This window comes from Thamnophis sirtalis, unplaced genomic scaffold (genome assembly GCF_051295495.1).
Source record: "Thamnophis sirtalis isolate CommonGarterSnake01/CBP01778 unplaced genomic scaffold, rThaSir2_p1.2 scaffold_10, whole genome shotgun sequence".
Taxonomy (NCBI): Eukaryota; Metazoa; Chordata; class Lepidosauria; order Squamata; family Natricidae; genus Thamnophis; species Thamnophis sirtalis.
This window is the reverse complement of record NW_028261390.1, coordinates 13,505,355-13,524,856: the sequence shown is the minus strand read 5'-3', so window position 1 is coordinate 13,524,856 and position 19,502 is coordinate 13,505,355. Positions and strand designations below refer to the sequence as shown.

The 19,502-nt window shown below is 44.5% G+C and overlaps 1 protein-coding gene across 1 annotated transcript in view; it reads right to left on the bottom strand.

Annotated features, from left to right (window-relative positions):
• Nucleotides 1–10,217, bottom strand: part of CCSER1 (coiled-coil serine rich protein 1) — a 478,316-nt gene extending 468,099 nt beyond the window's left edge. The window contains exon 1 of the mRNA XM_087724105.1: nt 9,989–10,217. The gene's annotated coding sequence lies outside the window, so the exon portion shown is untranslated. The remainder of the gene's footprint in view (nt 1–9,988) is intronic.
• Nucleotides 10,218–19,502: the final 9,285 nt, after the last annotated feature.

Here is a 19,502-nt window from a genome sequence, read left to right as displayed (position 1 = left end):
CTATTCAACAGCTGCAAATGCAGCCAGGTTACCAAGAGGTCAAAGTGCAATCACCTCCCATAGACCGATTAGATCTCACAGGTTAGGTCTTCTCCGGATTCCATCTGCCAGCCAATGTCGGCTGGCGACTCCCCGGGGGAGAGCCTTCTCTGTCGCAGCTCCAGCCCTTTGGAACGACCTCCCCATGGAGATCCCGACCCTTACTACCCACCCAGCCTCCGCAAAGCCGTTAAGTCCTGGCTGCTCCAGCAGGCCGGGGGGCTCTCGAAATATCCAGCCCCACGGAAACTGTGACTGTTGTGTATTTTAAAGTGTTGTTTTGTGTATTTATCCCCTTCCCTTGTTTATTGTAAGCTGCCCGGAGTCCTTCGGGAGTGGGCGGCATACAAGACCAATAAACTCAACTCAACTCAACTCAACTCAATTACATGACCAAAAAGAGAATGGGGGAACATCTCTCAGAACTTTCAATCAGGGTCATAAATCCATCCAGGGAAGTCCATTGTAACTTTGAACAGTTGCTAAGCAACCTGCCACAAGTCGAGGATTCTCTGCAAGAAAAGAAGGCTTCCAATTGTCCGGCTGTAAAAATTACGCTAGGGCCTAAGCCATGCAGATGTCACTACAGACCCATAGTGCTTTTCTACTTTTCACAACTATAATATACAAGTAGCCATCGACTTACGATCACAATTTAGCCCGAAAATTCTGTTGCTAAGTGAGACATTTGTTAAGCGAGTTCTGCCCCATTTCACAACCTTTCTTGTCCAAGTTTTGAAATGAATCACTGCCGTCATTAAGTTAGGGACATTGGTTGTTAAGTGGATCTGGCTTTCCCATTGACTTTGCTGGTTGCAAAAGGGTTATGCAGCCATCATAAATATGAGTCAGTTGCCAAGTGTCCGATATTGATCACATGACCATTGGGATGCTGCAATGGTTATAAGTGTGAAAAACAGTCATAAGTCACTTTCTTCAGTGCCATTGTAACTTTGAGTGGTCACTAAATGAACTGATGTAAGTTGAGGACTACCTGTATAAGATACAGTACAATACAGTGTAATGGTTCAGATTTGGATTCACACCAAGATGCACCTCCAAATTTTCTTGGACTACGAAGTTCACTAAATAACATAAATCAACCAGTATCCCTCACTCCGTACGTTCACAGTTTTCTACAGGGAATAAAAAAAGAAGAGACCATGTTCATCATATCCCATTTTTTTTAAAAAAAATGGTTGGTTGGTTGGTTGGTTGGTTGGTTGGTTGGTTGGTTGGTTGGTTGGTTGGTTGGTTGGTTGGTTGGTTGGACGGACGGACGGACGGACAGAATGACAGATGATAGATAGATAGATAGATAGATAGATAGATAGATAGATAGATAGATAGATAGATAGATAGATAGATAGATAGATGATAAATAATAGATGGATTGATGATAGATGATAGAAAATAGATAAATGATAGAAAATAGATGATAGATAGATAAATAAATAGATTGATGATAGATAGACAGACAGACAGACAGACAGACATAATCAAGTAATTCTTTTCTTATTTTATCTATAATAAACCTATAATGTCCAATTGGATGACTTTGTAGAGATAATGATCGTATATTATCAACCATCCAAGAGTCAATCCATCAGTTCAATGTGTTATGGCAATGCACATCATCAGATTGCTTTGATTTGATCTGAAACACTGAATAGAAATGATCCAATTTGATGAAGGCATATGTATCAAAATGCATCAAATCTTCAAGCTGATTCAAGGGTACCCAATTCATTTCAACACTTGAGGCTGATTTGAAGATTCAGTTCAACAGAACAATTTGAGCAAACCCACTCCAGATTGAACTGATTTAAAGATTCTACTCAAAAGTGATTTGATCAAATTGCTCTTTTTATACTTGATCACTTATTTTTAAAAATTAAACCACCTAATAGCTGAAACTCACTGTGTGCTTTGCAGAAAACAAAATACTAAAAAAAAAAAAAGTTGGAAGACATGTTACACAACTGTGTAGTATCAGAAAGAAAAATCCAGCCAGCAACAACCAGGAACCAGATGCCCTGTGAGTATATCCCAAATATTATATCATTGTGCAATTTGCACTCTTGGCCTTCCTCAGTTTAAGGAGGCTGATTGCCTAAAGACCACACAAACTTGCAGATTGCCCTGCTTCAGGGCTTCCCCAGATTCCAATGTTTAATCTTCCAATTTTTATTTTATTTATCAGATTTGTTTAACTGTCCATCTCACATGAAAGTGACTCTGAGTGACCTACAGCACTGACTTTTTTAAAAAACACACAAAAACAGTCACACTTAATAACTGTAAAAAAAAAGACACACAAAACAAGAGAGGCTGATTTTGCCTTCCCTGCTACTGAAAATATCACACACTATTACAGACACTAAACACTGGGGAGCAGGAAAGGAAGTGGGGGTGGAAAGAGGGGAAGAAGCGAAGAAAAAAGAAAGTGGAACAATTAGTCCCTTAACTCTAAGGCTCCTTTCATCTGTGGACCAAGCAAGAATAATAGTTTTCCTCAGTGAACAGTGCATTAACTAGTCCTGTGGGTTTATGCTGAGATCTCAGACAGGTGTTACCTTCCCCACCTTGGTGTTTTACAATCTCAGTTGCAAAATCTCCCTTTCATCCTACCGCAGTCGTTCACATCAACAGCTCTACAGCGTAGGCATATATTATTTTTTATATTTTGCTGATGGAAGAAATGAAAGGGTAACAGCCCAGGTGCACAGGCGAGTGGAGATACAGTTGACAAATAAAACTGGCAAAACTACCACTGAGGCTTGGTATTAGTGATGAGGACAGCAGAAAGTCAGAGAAAGCAAAGTGGGAAAATTAGGAGGATTGCGCTGTGAGCCAATGCCACTGTTTTCACAGAGGTTTGCAGAATGGATCAAGGACAGGAAATCAAGTAGTCCAGCATTCATGGTCACCCAGGGGGCTAACTACACTATCCAGGAAATTCAAATATGGGACAGTATTTCTCAAACAAGAATTGTTGTTGTTAGTTGCAAAAGTCGTGTCCAACTGATCGTGACCCCATGGACAATGTTTCTCCAGGCCTAACTTAACAAGACACCATAGAAAAGGTGGCTTCCATTCAGGATGCACCTATAGTTTGTATCTTGTTGTTGTTGTTCATTGCAAAGTTGTGTCTGATCCATCACAACCCCATGGACAACGTTCCTCCAGGCCTTCCTGTCCTCTACTAACCCCTGGAGTCCATTTAAGCTCACGCCAACTACTTTGGTGACTCCATTAAGCCATCACATTCTCTGTCGTCCCCTTCTTCTTTTGCCCTCAATCTTTCCCAGCATTAGGCTCTTCTCCAGTGAATCCTTCCTTCTCATTAGGTGGCCAAAGTACCCTGTTTCCCTGAAAATAAGACCTCCTCGGATAATAATCGAGGCTTTTGAGCGCATGCGCTAAAATAAGCCCTCTCCAAAAATATTACAACACAGAGCAGCCATGAGGTGACCACACTTGCTGCCTCCTGCACCTCAAAAATAATAAGACCTCCCCAAAAATAAAACCAAGCATATATTTCAGGGGTCAAAAGAAAATAAATCTTATTTTCGGAGAAACACGGTATTTGAGTTTCATCAGGATCTGGCCTTCTAAAGAGGAATCAGGGTTGATCTCCTGTAGGACTGACCGGTTTGATTGCCCTGAAAGTCCAAGGGACTCACAGGAGTCTTCTCCAGCACCATAGTTCAAAGGCCTCAATTCTTTAGCGCTCAGCCTTTCTTATGGTCCAAGCAAGAATTAGGTTACTGCACTTTCAGACCAGACTGCACAAATGAATTTTAAATACAACTAAAAGCAATACACCAAATGAAATCAATGCTTCAAACTGAAGAGTATGGTAATAGCTGACAGAGAAAGTCAATTTACCTAGTCACAGACTATTGGAGATGGGGTTAATGAGTAGAAATGCAATGCTGGAATTGTTGCAGGGAAAATACGTTTTTGAGCTGCTGCACTAGTATGACAGCTTTGGGCTTCCTGTAATCCTATGCCAAGGCATGTTGATAAACTTGAGGCTAAAACAAACAGTATTTCACAGCAGACATTATTTTTTTCTTTCTTTTTTTGCCAAAACATGATAAATGCTCGTGCAAAGCTTTTTAGATTGTATTTTCCCCAAATTCAGGAACAATTCAAACCACAGATGTTCTCCAACAGAAAAGAAAAATGATTAAATTGCTGTTGCGACTCCTTGCTTAGCCTCATTCTCCTGAACTTTTTATTTTTTATTTTTATTTTTTCCAGTTTGTATTTCTCTTTTTTATTTTTTTTTATTTTATCAATTTCATATATACATTCACAATTATATGATCTCATAACTGTTATTAATAATATGTATTTATAACAATTTTTCCCTACAGTTGACAATATACTTGAAGATTGCTTTTTTAACATCCCATAGATCCATCTTATCTTACAACGGTCCTACTTTTTCTTCCCTCCCTCCCTCTTTCCTTCCCTCGTTTCTTCTCTCCTACTCCCCTTGCTTCCCTCCTTCCTTCCTTCCCTCCTTTCTTTTCTCCTTCTCTTCTTCCTTTCCCCCTTCCTTCCCCCCTTCCTATCCCCTTCCTTCCCTCCTTCCTTCCCTCCTTTCTTCTCTCCTTCTCTCCTTCCTTCCCTCCTTCCTTTCCTCCTTTCTTCTCTCCTTCTCTCCTTCCTTCCCTCCCTCCCTGCTTCCCTCCCTCCTTCCTACCCCCTTTCTTCTCTTTCTTCTCTCTTTCCTTCCTCCTCTCCTTTCCCTTCTCTCCTTCCCCTTCCTCCCCTTTACCCTTCCCCTCTTCTTCCCATTCCTCCTCTCTTTCCTACTCTTACATTCCCTCCCATTCTTCCTCTGCCTTTCCCTTTCTCCTATTCATCTCCTTTCTCCTCTCCTTCCTATCTTTCCTTCTACTCCTCCCTCCATCCACTCTATCCGTTGTTGTGTTTACATATTACATATCCTGAACTTTTTAACTGCACCTGTAGTTCAGAAATACAACTTCATATATTGCGAGGAACTGCAATACACAATGCCTCCAGAAAAGTTAGCATGCAGTTATCTGCTAGCTAAGCGTTCCCAGGTCATCAATAATTCACTTTCATATATGCCCAGAGCTGGTGTTTAGAACATGTTTTCTTTTTATCCCCTTTCTAAACTTAAGCGAGATGTAAAGTGCTAGTAAAACCTTTCCTACACCTGTCTTCTCCTTTCCCCGGCTGCAATCAACTCTTCCTTTCTTCATCCCATCTCTCTTGAGGATTTTAAGACTTCAAGCACAACCTAACACCTCTCCCCCCCCAAAAAAAGAAAGTAGAGGGCTCAAACACGCCTACCTTTGAATTCCCTCTCAAGGAAAGAGGGCTGTTTCTAATTGTTCTTGTGCTCACATTGGCTGTGAAAATGACAAAAAGAAAAAAGTCAGCAAAAAAAACATGTGTGATTACTACACACTGTCAGGCTGAAAGGGGAAGCATAGTAAATGCAGCAGAAACTCCAGTGGGCGAGCATTTCATGAATGGAAGTCATTAGTAAGCACCAAATCCTTCACCTGCTCCTTGCCCTTGTGAAGCACACCACACTGGGCACCTTGAAACTTGCCTGATTTCCTGGAGGCGCTCTTTCCTTATTCATCTCCCGCAGAGTTGGCAGACCTTGCTGTCTTTACCCCACTGTGAATACGGAAAACAGCCCCCTAACTAATCTATCTCTCCCCATCTCTGGCAACCCCAGAGAAGGTTTCGTATTCATTTGGTCCCTGATAATGGGCAACGCCAGAAATTGAACCTGAGCCGTTTCTATATGCAAAGCAGGTTCTTTTCTGTTCCTTGCTTTCCATTTATTCCATGAAGCTTTCTAACCGCCCGAAACCCACCGGCACATGGCCTGATTCACTCTAGGGCCCGGAGGTGGCAACAGTTACTGCATACTGAGCAGGAAAGTTAATGCAGCGACAGAGGATTTGATAAATTGGTCCTCTCAAATTTCCAGGCTTTGCTATCTCTGAGGTTCTGTCACAGTTGAAATCTGTTCCATTGGAAAAAAAAGAAATGTTCACTGGAATTTTACTCTGTTTAAAGGTAAAGGTTCCCCTCGCACATATGTGCTACTCTGTTTCCCTGAGCGCATGTGTTAAAATAAGCCCTCCCAAAAATACTGCAACACAGCAGCAGCCATGGGGTGACCACGCTTGCCGCCTCCTGCACCTGAAAAATAATAAGACCTGGGAAGTCTGAATAAGTTCTGGGAAGTCGGGGGGGGGGAGGGAAGGCTGGGGGGGATTGGGGGGAGGGGGGGAGGGAGGGATGTATATTAGGCTTGACGAGGGGTGTTAGATTTTAAAGTAATGTGATTGCACATGTATACTGTCTTCTCTTATTTTTTCTTTAAAACTAAGATATGTTAAGTATATTGATATGGAAGCAGAAATACCATCAACATAGAATGGAGTTTGCTCAGAAGCTGAAATACACCAAGTGAATGAGAGGAAGAGTGGGAAGCAGAGGAGAGAAGAAAGATAGGAAGAGAGGGATAGGAGAGAGGGTAAGGGGGGAAGATGAGGAGAATAAGGAGGAATGGAATGAAGAGAGAGGAGAATGAGAAAGGAAGGGGAAGTAGAGTAGAAAAGGATGATGGAGGGAAGAAAGGAGGTAGGAGAGAGACAGAAGAAAGAGGTGTATGGAGAGCAGAAGAGCTAATAATGGGTTTTTATCTGTCTGGGGGTTGATGGCAAGAGGAACTGATGTAATTACTACTCAATACAATATATTGGCTATGTAATAGTATACATGTGATTATATGTTATGAAAATGGAAAATAAAAAAGTATTTTGAAAAAAAAAATAAGACCTCCCTGAAAATAAGGCCAAGTGCTTATTTTGGGGGTCCAAAGAAAATGAGACCCTGTCTTATTTTCGGAGAAACACTTTAATCATTCCAGACTCTAGGGGGCGGTGCTCATCTCCATTTCAAAGCCGAAGAGCCAGCGCTGTCCGAAGACATCTGCGTGGTCATGTGGCTGGCATGACTCAACACCTAAGGGGCACGGAACGCTGTTACCTTCCCACCAAAGGTGGTCACTATTTTTCTACTTGCATTTTTACATGCTTTCAAACTGCTAGGTTGGCAGAAGCTGGGACAAGAAACGAGAGCTCACTCCATTACGCAGCGCTAGGGATTCGAACCACCGAACTGCCGACCTTTCTGATTGACAAGCTCAGTGTCTTAGCCACTGAGCCACCCTTTGCTCTGCTTAGAGGCATTGAAAATGATCCACCCCAATAGTTCAAGGTTCAAGGAATCACCCCCAATCATCCCTATTGCACCAGAGAGGAATGTTTAACTAATGGGTCTAAGCAGGAATTTTGGACAGTGACTTGCAGTGCGAATGGCAGGGGGAAAAAGTGACTGCAAGTAGGGTAAGGAAATGCAATGTGGCACCTTCCATTTACTCCATGAAGCTTCCTAACCTCCCGAAACCCACGTTCCCATGGGCCTGATTCACTCTGGGGCCGGAGGTGGCAACAGTTACTGCATACCAAGCAGGAAAGTTAATGCAGCGACAGAGGATTTGATAAATGAGTCCTCTCAAATTTCCAGGCTTCCCTATCAACTGAGGTTTCATCACAGTTGAAATCTGTTCCATTGAGAAAAAGAAATGTTCACTGGAATTTCACTCTGCTTAGAGGCATTGAAAACAATCCTTTTAACTGAAAACAGCAGACTGCAAGAATCCGTTAGATCTTCTTATGCCTCCCCTTACTCTCTCGCGCACACACACATTCCATCTGCCCTGATCTTGCTATTCAATGTACGATTATCCCATCTTACTGCCATGTTCAGTTTTTTTCAATGACACAGACAGAAAAAAAGGCACAGGTAAGCATCATCAGTCAGTGTGCCAAAAGGAACCATCCAGGAACGCAGGCGTCATCATCCACCGACACAATCTCCCAATTCAAAACACTTCCCAGGAATTCCCTTTCTTCATACCAATCCAGAACCTACCTTGTTGTAAAATGAATGAATTGATTTAAGACATCTATCCCTAAAAGGGGCAGGGAGGAGGGAGGGAAACAAGGAAAACTAAGGACATTGGTCCTTCTTTTGCAACATGGCCCAGGGTCAAAGCTCAGGGTTTCCACTGCTGGGAGAATAGCCCGTGCAAAGCAGTTGTAGGTCAGTGAGCACAAGCCTATGTATTTCTTGAGTTGGCTGGTCCTTCTTTTATTCGGACCCATAGTGCCTTGAGAATACAACTCTTAGTTGACCTTTGTCTCCTGGTCCACATGTGCACACAATCACAAGGAATCATGCATAGCTCTCTCTCTCTCTCTCTCTCTCTCTCCCTCTCCCTCTCTCTCTCCCTCCCTCCCTGTCTCTCTCTGTCTGTGTGTGTCTCTGCCTGCCTCCCTCTCTCTGTCTCTCTCTCCCTCTCTCCCCCTCCCTGTCTCTCTCTTTCTCACTCTCTCTCTCTCTCACTGCCACCCCAATGGTTACACGGACACCCACCCACCCCCAACCATCCCTATTGCACCAGAGAGGAATCGGGTTTTTTTAACAGATGGGTCTAAAGCAGGAATTTTGGACCGTGGCTTGCAGCCCAATGACAGGGAAAAAAGTGCCAGCGAGTAAGGGGTAAGGAGATGCCATGTGGCACCGCCGGCGTAAGATCCACATGGCTTCCAGCCTCTCCCAGCTGCCAAGGGCTGCAGAACCGGGGCGGGGGGAGAGGGAGGCGGAAAGGAGGGGAAAGAGAGGAGACCCTGATCGGCACGGGGGAGCTTCCAAACCCGACACGGCTCGAGTCGCCCCCCGTGCACACGTACACTGACACTCCCCCCTCCCCTTTCCAAAATAGCCCCGCCACAAAGCGAGGCGTCCTCGCCCTAATCCAGCCGTGGCTGCCGCCTTGCTCCAGCCAAACCGCGGGGATTAAAGCTCGGGGGGAACACCCCGCTTGGCGCACAAGACCGAGGCACTGCGGCTCTTTTTTCCCCCGCGAGCCCCGCTGCTTCTTTCGCCACCACTCGGTGTAACCCACGTACCGGCTCCGGCTTCCCTCCTTCGTCCGGCCTCTTTTCCTCCCAATCAGCTGCGGCTGGCCGCCTTGCCCAACCCCCGGATCTACCTGCAGGACCCGAAAGCCGCCTCCTCAAGCCAGCCAGCCTTTGCGCCACTTCCCGGTCCAGCCGTTTCCTTCTCTAGCCGGGCACTTCTCTCTCTCTCTCTTTTTTTTTTTCTTCTTCTTTCTTTCTCTCTCTCTCTTTCTCTCCCTTCTCCTCCTCGCGATCCGCCCACCGCCTGTATTTTGAACCCGGCGCCTTCCCCGGCTGAAAACACCCCCCCACCTCTTTTTCTCCCCTCCCTCCCAAAATAGGAAGTCTCCTTTAAACTGCGCAGCTCAGTTTCGCTCCCTCTTCCCTGACACGCGTCCCTGAAAGTCTTCCCTTTTCCCCGCACGTCTGAATGCGCCCCCGGCTCTCCGCCCCCCCCCCCCACGAGTTGACACGGGGTGCCCGAAGATTGACGGTCTTTCTTGGCTGAGCCCACCCGCTTCGTTGCCCCGGGGAAGCTCCTCCAAGCCAGAGCTCGGAAGGGTCATCTGAGAGGGCGCCGAGGAGGATGGGTTGAGGTGGCCTCGGGAACTCCCCCCCCCCCCCCGGTCTCTCCCAAAACTCCTTCCCGAAGCTGGTCGGGTTGGTCCCCTTTGAAGGTCCTCGTCTGCCAGGGGAAGATGATGAACTATGAAATTAAAAGTAGGCGTGCATCATGTTGCACCAGCCTGCCCACCGTCCCTGTCCTACGACACCCCCCCCCCACTTATTTGTAACCCATTCCCTGCGTGTCTTATTCGCGTGGATTCTCATTCCTCTTACCTTGTGCATAGAGTGGACAAACTAAATATGAGATAAAGAAATCAATCAATCAATAAGAGAAGGGAACCCACCCTTGGTCCAGAGTTGGTAGCAGCAGCAGCGGCGGCGGCAGCAGGAGTAGGAGTAGGAGTAGTAGCAGCAGCAATAGCAGCGGTAGCGGCAGCCGCCCCCAGGAGCAGTTTTAATCCACCGAGCGCCCGGCGGAGCCGAGCCGAGGCTGAGCCGAGGCGGGAGAAGGCAGCCTTTTCCCGGCGCTCATGTTTGCCGCCCCGTCTCCGTTCGAACCCCAAGAAGTCAAAAAGACGCAGCGCAGCCACCGGGCGACAGGCAGCTGAAGGCAGCCGGCGCTGTTTGTGGGCGAGGAGACGGGAAGAGGCGAAGAAGCCGGGGAGGGACGAAAGGGGGAGGCGCTTGCGAGTCAGGCGCCCGGGCGGGTTGTGCGAGTGCGCGTCTGGATGGGCTGCGCGTTCTGTGTCGGCGGGTGCCGTGCCGCCTCTGGGCGAGCGCATTGCAGCGCGGCTCCCTCGGCTGGGGCGGGAGCGAGGAGGCGAAGCAGCCGGCTTGAAGATCGGGGCTTTCCGAGAAGGGATTTGACGCGGAGGATTAAATAAAAAAGGCCTCACCTTGTTGAGCTCTGAGTCAGCGGAGGGTGGATGGACAGGTTCGTGGCTCTTCTTTTTCTTCCGCCTCTCTCTCTTTCTTTCTCTCCTTCTTTCTCTTCCCCGCCCAAGCCAGCAAGACTTTGGGAGAAGCTGCAACTTCTGAAGGAGAAGCCACCTTTAGAGAAGAGAGGCGTGATCCTGGGGACCTTCAGCCTCCTGGGTCTCCTGGACTTGGAGTCCCATGCTTCCCAACCTGCTCAGGCTGGCTGAAAAGAATGGGAGATGGGAGATCCAGTGGATCTGGGAGTCCCATCCTTCCCAACCTGCGCCAGCTGGCTGAAAAGAATGGGAGGTGGGAGATCCAGTTGATCTGGACGGAGGGCATAGGACTGAGGGAGATGATCTTGGGTGTGTCTGTTGAAGGTGATCTCTCCTTCCTTTCCACCTTGGGTGGTGGGCAGTTTTCCAAGTCTGGTGCCTCCCTTCCCATGATCAGAGGACTGAACATTATATTCCAGCCTTTCTCAATTATACAACGTTGAGTGCATCTCTTTCGATGCACCAGCTTTGAAGGACTTCCAACGAGAAACAACATGGGTGGGGAACACCCCGATTTATTTATTTATGTTGACACCCTTTAGTTCGCTTGCCAGGAGATCAGTTGCTGGGCAGGTTTGCATCAGGTGAAGGCAGGTGCCCTGAATTCCAGATTATCACCCAATGTTACAATCTTCTTATGACCTTGGTGCTCAAAGTCAAGGTCACTTGGAAAGCCCCTTCCCCTCTTTTTTGAACAAGCAATTAAACTGCCTCCAGACATACGGACACCCCAGGGTGGTTAGCCTAAATATGTTTTTTTTTCCCTAGGGAAGTAAATCCTATAGATACGTGTACAATTGTGCCGCAGGTGATTACGAATAGATTTGACGCCTTTGGAGCTCAAGGAAAAAATGCACAGTAGTTTCAATGCCATTTCTGGTTTGCGCTGATCAGCCAGGAAGAAGAGGGAAAAAAAGCAATATTCAGCCATAGCAGTTATTAGGGTTGGTCTCCAGCAGATTAAAAAGACTGCCTTTTTTTTTTGAGGGAGGAGGAGGAGGAAGTGATAAGAAAGGGGTTGCTGCGTCTGATTGCATTTTTCCACCATCTATGAATGAAACAGGTGTGCCTTTTTTTTTCTCCCTTAGGCTGTGCAAAAAAAAATCTTCCAGGTAACAGCCTCTAGATGACCTTTGGATGTTTACCATCATCTTGTTCTACCTTTACCTCTTGGGAGTTTGTGTGTCTGTGTGTGTGTTTGTGTGTGTGTCTATAAGTGAAGGATGGGAGTGGTAAAGAGTTGGGGATTTTTCTTCCCCCTTTAACCCTCCTTAACCAGGAAGCAGCCAAATGGAAAGCTAATCAAACTCCAACCAAGGAAAAATGTACTGATTCAGCGCGCTAATTAATTAACTGCATATAGCTTAGCAGCATGGGTCTATCGGTAGGTATTGCTCTTCCGTTGTCTTTTCATTTAAAGCGTGGTGGTTTTAACGTGGAATTTACAGTGGGTGGAATTTAGTTTGAAGTCAGTGGAATGAGGTTAACCCGTTCCTCTCCGTGTCATGCTGAAGCCGTGGTTTCTTTTAGCCGTGGTTAAGCAAACCATAATTGGCTGGGTTCACAAATCATTTAAAAAAAAAAATCTCTAGGGTGCCCTCATTTCCTTTTCAGTGTGGCTTTTGGTAACTTTAACATCATCCATTGGAGCTCAGCTTCAGATGACTTCATGTGTAGCTGGGCAGTTTTCTTGTTATTAAGTTGGAATGGATTAGATCAGGGATGTCAAACTTGATTTCACTGAGGGCCTCATCAGGGTTGTGTTTTACCTCAGGGGGGGCAGGGTGTGTGGCCAACTCCACATCACTCATCGAGGCTCCGTTTTTGGCCGCGACAGCCTCCTGCAGCCCTTTGCCAGTCAAAACGGAGCTCGGGGAGGTCGCACGTGGCCCACCTGGGTTCCGTTTTTGGCCATGACGGCCTCCTGCAACCCTCTGCCACCGAAAACAGAGATGGGGAGGTCGCACACAGCCTCTCCAAGCTCTATTTTTGCTGGCAGAGGCACCTCACTTCACTATTTCCAGGGCGGGCCTGCGGGCATAGATAGATAGATAGATAGATAGATAGATAGATAGATAGATAGATAGATAGATAGATAGATAGATAGATAGATAGATAGATAGATAGATAGATAGATGATTGATAGATAGATAGATAGATAGATAGATAGATAGATGATAGATAGATAGATAGATAGATAGATAGATAGATAGATAGATAGATAGATAGATAGATAGATAGATAGGATAGAGGTAGGTAGGTAGGTAGGTAGGTAGGTAGGTAGGTAGGTAGGTAGGTAGGTAGGGATAGATAGATAGATAGATAGATAGATAGATAGATAGATAGATAGATAGATAGATAGATAGATAGATAGATAGATAGATGATAGATGATAGATAGATAGATAGATGATAGATAGATGATAGATAGATGATAGATAGATAGATAGATAGATAGATAGATAGATAGATAGATAGATAGATAGATGATAGATAGATGATAGATAGATGACAGACAGACAGACAGACAGACAGACAGACAGATAGATAGATAGATGATAGATAGATGATAGATAGATAGATAGATAGATAGATAGATAGATAGATAGATAGATAGAGATAGATATATTCTATAACTATAGGGATAGATATAGATAGATATATTCTATATATCTATAATCTATCTATCTATCTATCTATCTATCGCGAATTATCCTAAAAATGCGAGTTCCAGGTGTAGTTATAAAACAAGAACAGACATTGCAATCTCCAGAACTTAAAAGGTGGGTGGATGGGCCTAACACGCACGCAATGGCCAAATTGATTAATAATGTATAAAGGCAGGTGTCTCTTTAATGGTTTTTGCACTCTGATGATGTTAGTAACGGCTAACGAATGCTAAATGAGCAATATATTTTAAGTTCCAGAGATTGCAATGTATGTTTCTTATGTTTGTGTATGTGTGTGTGTGTGTAAATAATTTTTCCAGTCTACCTAGAACTTTCGTTCGTCTTCTACTCAAGCACTACCAGTCTAGTCCCACTTAACGTCTCCGCTCAGATGAGGTCAATGAAATGGTGCCACTTACTGAGGTATTTTTAGCATTTAGTGGAAAAACTTGCCACTAATGTGGAAGGATGAACCTTAAACCTTAAAAAAAAAATACAGCCACCATTAATTTTATGAAATGTTGCTTTCCTTTACTGCAAAAATTCTGAAGATTATCAAATGTTCCTGTGGGGGCCTACTGAGCCACTGTCATTCCCAGCATGAATATGCCAACATGAAAAACTAATTCTTGACTTAAGGTCAAGTATTGTGCCACCTTTTACAGCAGTAATTGCAACACAATGTTTGTGGCAATCTTATCAAATTACTGCATAAGGATTATGGGAATCTATTCCACCATAGCAAACATGTGAGGGATTTATGATATAAACGGCTTCTTTTCATTCTTGTCACGTTTCTATGAGGTTGGGTCTGGCTCTGTCTTGTTCTTTTCAAAGCCCTGAATTTGTTCTTTGTTTATTTCTCTTCTAGATTCTCATCTGCTTGGGACCACTGTCTTCGGGCGTGATCCACGTGTGATTCAGCTTCACCTGATGATAAATGGACTGATATTCTCTCGTAGAGGTGGAAATCATGCTTTCTTCCCTTATGGCGAGACTTTCAAGTCCTGAAACCACGCAACAAAGCACAAGACAGCCACCACCATGCTTGACAATTGATATGAAGTTCTTATGGAATACAATATTTGGTTTCCTCCAGAGATTCATGGCCAATCTAGACTGAAAATATCCGTCTTTTACTCATCTACCCACAGAGCATTTCTTCATAAGTCTGGGGAGTTATTGGGGTGCCTGAACTCACTATCAGTGTTAATATGCCACGAATCACATTTTTATCCAATGTTTTTCTAAAGTTGTGAACACTGACTTTTACTGGGGAGGTGAGACCTCCAAACCCTTGGATGTTTTTATGGAATTCTTCCTAGCTTCCCAGTTGCACCCTTGGGTTGAGTTTTGACAAGACAGTTGCTCTTGAGAAAGTTTGGCATTGGCCAAGTCCTCTCCATTTCAAACATATATATCCCTTGACCATGGATCGATGGAACCTTAGAGCTTTATAAATTCTTTGTGTGGTCTTATCCAGACTGATAGCTGTTCTGACCCCCCTCCTCCATCCAGGAACGAAAGCCGAGACAAACGTAAATGAGAATGTTTTTTAATAAGTCCAGACTCTCGTTGGCTGAAAGCCAAATCAACAAAGAGATAAGCACTTTGGCAGCAAGTCCTACAAACCTTGGCAGCAATGCAAACAAACTCTGGCAGCAATCCAGCCTGCCAAGTTTGTTTCTCGTTAGTCCCTAACGTTGACTTCTGCAAGAAGGGCGTGGCACAAGCAGTCTTTTTTATAATCTGGAGAGGAGCTTAATGAGCATCAGCTGAGCATAATTACCTCCTGTAATTACGTAGTTCTTGACGACGAGTAGCCCTTTGACGGCGTGCATCCCGGAACAACTCACAGGTAGTTTCTGGATCACTCTCTCTCTCTTGTCTCCTCCCCACTGATCCAAGGCTCAGGCGCCACCTGATGGCCAACCAGTCTCTCTGTGCCCTGCTCGGAATCGGAACCCTGTCTAAGGTCCTCCACATCCTCCAGGGCCGACTCATAAGGCCCCTTGCTGTCGGAGTCTGGTGGCAGCTCCAATGGCTCCTGCCGAGCCACAACAGATTGCCATTACTGATTTATGGAGATCCTCAGATTCTTTTGAGCAACACATAATACGCCTGTAGAATCTTATGAGGTGAGAACTTTGGTGTAACGAAGCAAGCTCAATTTTGCAGACAGAATCCCTAATCTCTTTTAATTGAGTTGATTAAACCAGGGGGCATCGTTACATTCTCACTCGGCACCTTTGCATCAGGGGTGAAATCTATTTACCTTCGCTACTGGTTCGTAAATGTGAGTGCGTGCTCCGCTTGCATGTGCCACCTCCGTGCATGCGAAGGAACTTCCGCGCATGCGCAGAGTGTCAAAAGCAGATAACGTCCGGGCAGGTGGGCGGAGCCTGCTACTGAGCGCGCCTGAAAAGGTAAGTAGAACAGCGAGGTGAGGACTCCGCTGTGCCACACGATTTAGATTAGCTAGAAAGCAGGAAATCCGGCTTTCTAGCTAATATAAATAGCGTGGCACAGCTGATCGTTGAAAATAACGGTTCGCACAAACCGGTAGCATTTTTTTACTACCAGTTCCGGTAGCATTTCACCCCTGCTTTGCACGTTGGACAAGTATTGCTGAAGAAGTGAAATGAAGCAAGGGGCAAATTTTGGAAATAATTGTTCACTCAAACTTTTTTTGTATCAGTAGGGCTGACAAATAAATGGAAACATTCCAAAAATCCAAATGCTTTTCACCAACTTCTGCCTCTCTGTCATGTATTTCTTGGTTGCTTTTAGAAACAAGGTCTCTTGGAATGATCTTTTCAACTATTTTGTTTTACTCTTTGTGTTTAAATTTACATAATGAGTCATATAGTTTTGGCAGTCTTCCCAACCTGATATCCTCCAAAGTGACTGGACTTCCAACTCCCATAAATCACAGTCAGCTTCTCCAAAAAGCAACTGGTTGAGAAAGTTCTCCTTGGTTTTGACAGTATTACATTTCTCTTGTGTCCCTGCTAGAGAATTCCCTTGTTGCAACTTTGGAGAGCGATCTAATTTTCCTGGTGAGCAAACTTGATTGAAGTGTGGTATGTTTGTCCGGATCCAGATGAAATCAAGCTTGGATTTGCTTCAGTGATTCCAGCTGATCATCCCAGTTTTTAGAAGTGCCCCCTCATTCTAAACTTCTGAAGGCCTTTAGGGCAGATAAGTCACTTGGAAACAAACTGGGATGCAGAAAGAGAAAGAAGAAATCACTGCACTGCTGTTAACAGAATGTTGGCTGGGTATTCCCAAATGAAGAGTTAGTTATTAAAAAGAACAAAGCCAATTGAAATCTAAGCTTTCCCGTGTTGTGGGGTTAATGCCAAATGAAGCTTAAATATGTAAAACTACCTTTTTCTTGTCTTTGTCACCAGTGGGATTTCGGCTGTAATTCTTTGGAGCCTACATAGGTGGCCGATTTGTTGTTTTGTAAAGTTTCATGATACTGTAGGTCAATCCCAAGCATATTTGCCTAAAAATAATTTGTTAAATTCAATGAAATGTATTTCCAGTTGTGAACACTATCAGCAGCTTTCTTATAACAAGTGCTGTTAATGGATCAGCCCAGATCTCTTTTATTGTGGCTGTTTTCCACACTTCTCTCAGTGTAAATATCACCGCATTTATTTCATATTTCTAATTAATTTATTCCTGTTTATTTTGGATCTTTTCCAGCTGAGGTCTGATGCACTTGGTTTTTGAATGGTGAGCTGGGCGCAGCATTCTAGAGGGGTTAGAACCAGAATGAAGACATTAGTGAGTGCAGAGTAAAATTACCGTATTTTTCCGAGTATAAGACGGACCTTTTTCCCTCCAAAAAGAGGGTGTGTCTTATACACTGAATACAGGATTTTTGGCCTCCTGAAACCCTGCGCCCTTCGCAAAGATGGTCATGCAGAGGGCTTGGGAGGCCTGCAAAGTACTCCTGGGGACTGGGGAAATGGGCCACTTTTTGTTCGTTTTTGCCTCTCCACCCCCCCCCCAGCCTCCCAAAGCCTATGCATGTCCTGTTTTTGGCAAAAAAAAAAAAAAAAAAAAACGGGCCTGTTTTCACGGAAAACAGGCTGGGCTTTGCTCATTTGCTCATTTTGCAGGCCTCTCAAACTCTCGGCATCCCCCGTTTTTCACAAAAAAATGCGGCGTGCAAAGGTTTTGGGAGTGCAAAAACTTTTTTAAAAAATTTACTTCTTCAAAATCTTGGTGCGTCTTATACTACGAAAAACACGGTACATTTGAGCCACCAATGAGTTTCACTCAGGTCTAAGGCATAAATCCTTGCCTTTTTTTTTCTTAAATCAATTTTATATTAAAACACAGTTGAAATCATTTCTGTTTTATCTGTCCAGTTTCGTCTGGTAATTGATTCCAAAACTTTTGTAGCTAAGCAAGAAACCTGTTGAGTTTTGCCCCATTTTACGAATTTTCTTGCCATTATTGTTAATGCAGTATTTCTCAACCTTGGCAACTTGAAGATGTCCGGACTTCAACTCCCAGAATTCCCCAGCCAGCGAATGCTGGCTGGGGAATTCTGGGAGTTGAAATCCGGACATCTTCAAGTTGCCAAGGTTGAGAAACACTGTGTTAATGGAATCCCTTCAGTTGATAAGTTAGTAACACGGTTGTTAAGTGAATCTGGCTTCCTGATTCACTTCGCTTCATAGAGATCGCAAAAGGTGATCCCATCACCCCGGCATACTCCCAATTCCCATAAATATGAACCCGTTGCCAAGCATCCAAATTTTGATCACATGACTATGGGAACACTGCACGGTTGTTTGAACAACGGTCTTGTCGCTTTTTTCAGTGTCGTAACTTCGAACAGTCACTTAATGAATGGTTGTAAGTCAAGGACTACCCTTAGCCATTGTAATGCTTGCTCTCATTGTTGTGGCCTACCAGCAGCCAGCAGAGCTGGCAACAGAGTTGGACAGTGAGGAGGTTGGGGAGGAACATGGGCCAGTCCTGGAGGCTGAGGAAGGCTCGGATGAGGGCTCTGCGCCGGAGGCAGAGACAGGGCCGAAGCTGTCTGGCAGTGATCTGGTGTCTACGGAGTTAGACAGCAGTGAGGCAGAGGAACAGCTGGAGCCTGTTTCCAGTGTGTGCATGTGCAGAGCTGCCAGAAGAAAATAACAAATCAGAAATCAGGGTAAACTTGGGAGTAAAGTTACAGGTGGAAGGTGATTGGCCCCTCCCATAGGAAATAAAAGAGGAACTAGAGGGGAGTGGGCTTTTGCAGGAAACAATTGGTTTGTTCGGTAGTTAGATTCATTAGTTAGAGCCGAGGTGGCGCAGTGGTTAGAGTGCAGCATTGCAGGCTACTTCAGTTGACTGCAGTTCTGCAGTTCGGCTGTTCAAATCTCACCGGCTCAAGGTTGACTCAGCCTTCCATCCTTCCGAGGTGGGTAAAATGAGGACCCGGATTGTTGGGGGTAATATGCTGACTCTGTAAACCGCTTAGAGAGGGCTGAAAGCCCTATGAAGCGGTATATAAGTCTAACTGCTATTGCTATTTCAGAAGTGTGAAAATCTGTCCGTGAATCTCAAAGACTTTGTGCCCAGGCTTTCCTCATTGGGAAAATGTTTACATGGCAGCTTTCCAAGATAGATAAGGTCTGTAGTCATAATCATTCCTTTGAAAGACTGTTTCCCAGGCCTTGCTGAATGTGAATGAGAGGAATTCACATTCATTTAATAAAAGGGGTTTAGTCAGGACCAGGACTCTGCTTCGTGCTTTTTGGGGAAGCCTAAGTCAGAACACTCATAAGAGTGCTACAGAAAAGAGAAATGATATTTTTTTTTAAAATACCCTTTGTCAGATACTTGCAACACTAAGTGAAATGCGTAATGTTTGATCTGATCAATAGTTTATGGCTAATAACTGTAGATGATTCATAAGCCCTTAATCATTTGGGGACTATATGCCTAACTTTATGTGCCTCAGTACCCCAGTGATTTCACTGAATTTATCTTAGACTGAAAACTGGCCCAGAGGAATAGACAGTTATGTTCCTCTATTACTTGGATTGGCATAACCATTAGCTTTTAAACATTGCACATAGGTCTTGTTGAGAAATAAACCTAAATAAAATAAATGCATATTTCATTGCAGAATAACAGTGATGTGTTAGCAGCAAATTCAGGAGCCATATTACATTTTTCCACTGAGGTCGCCCATAA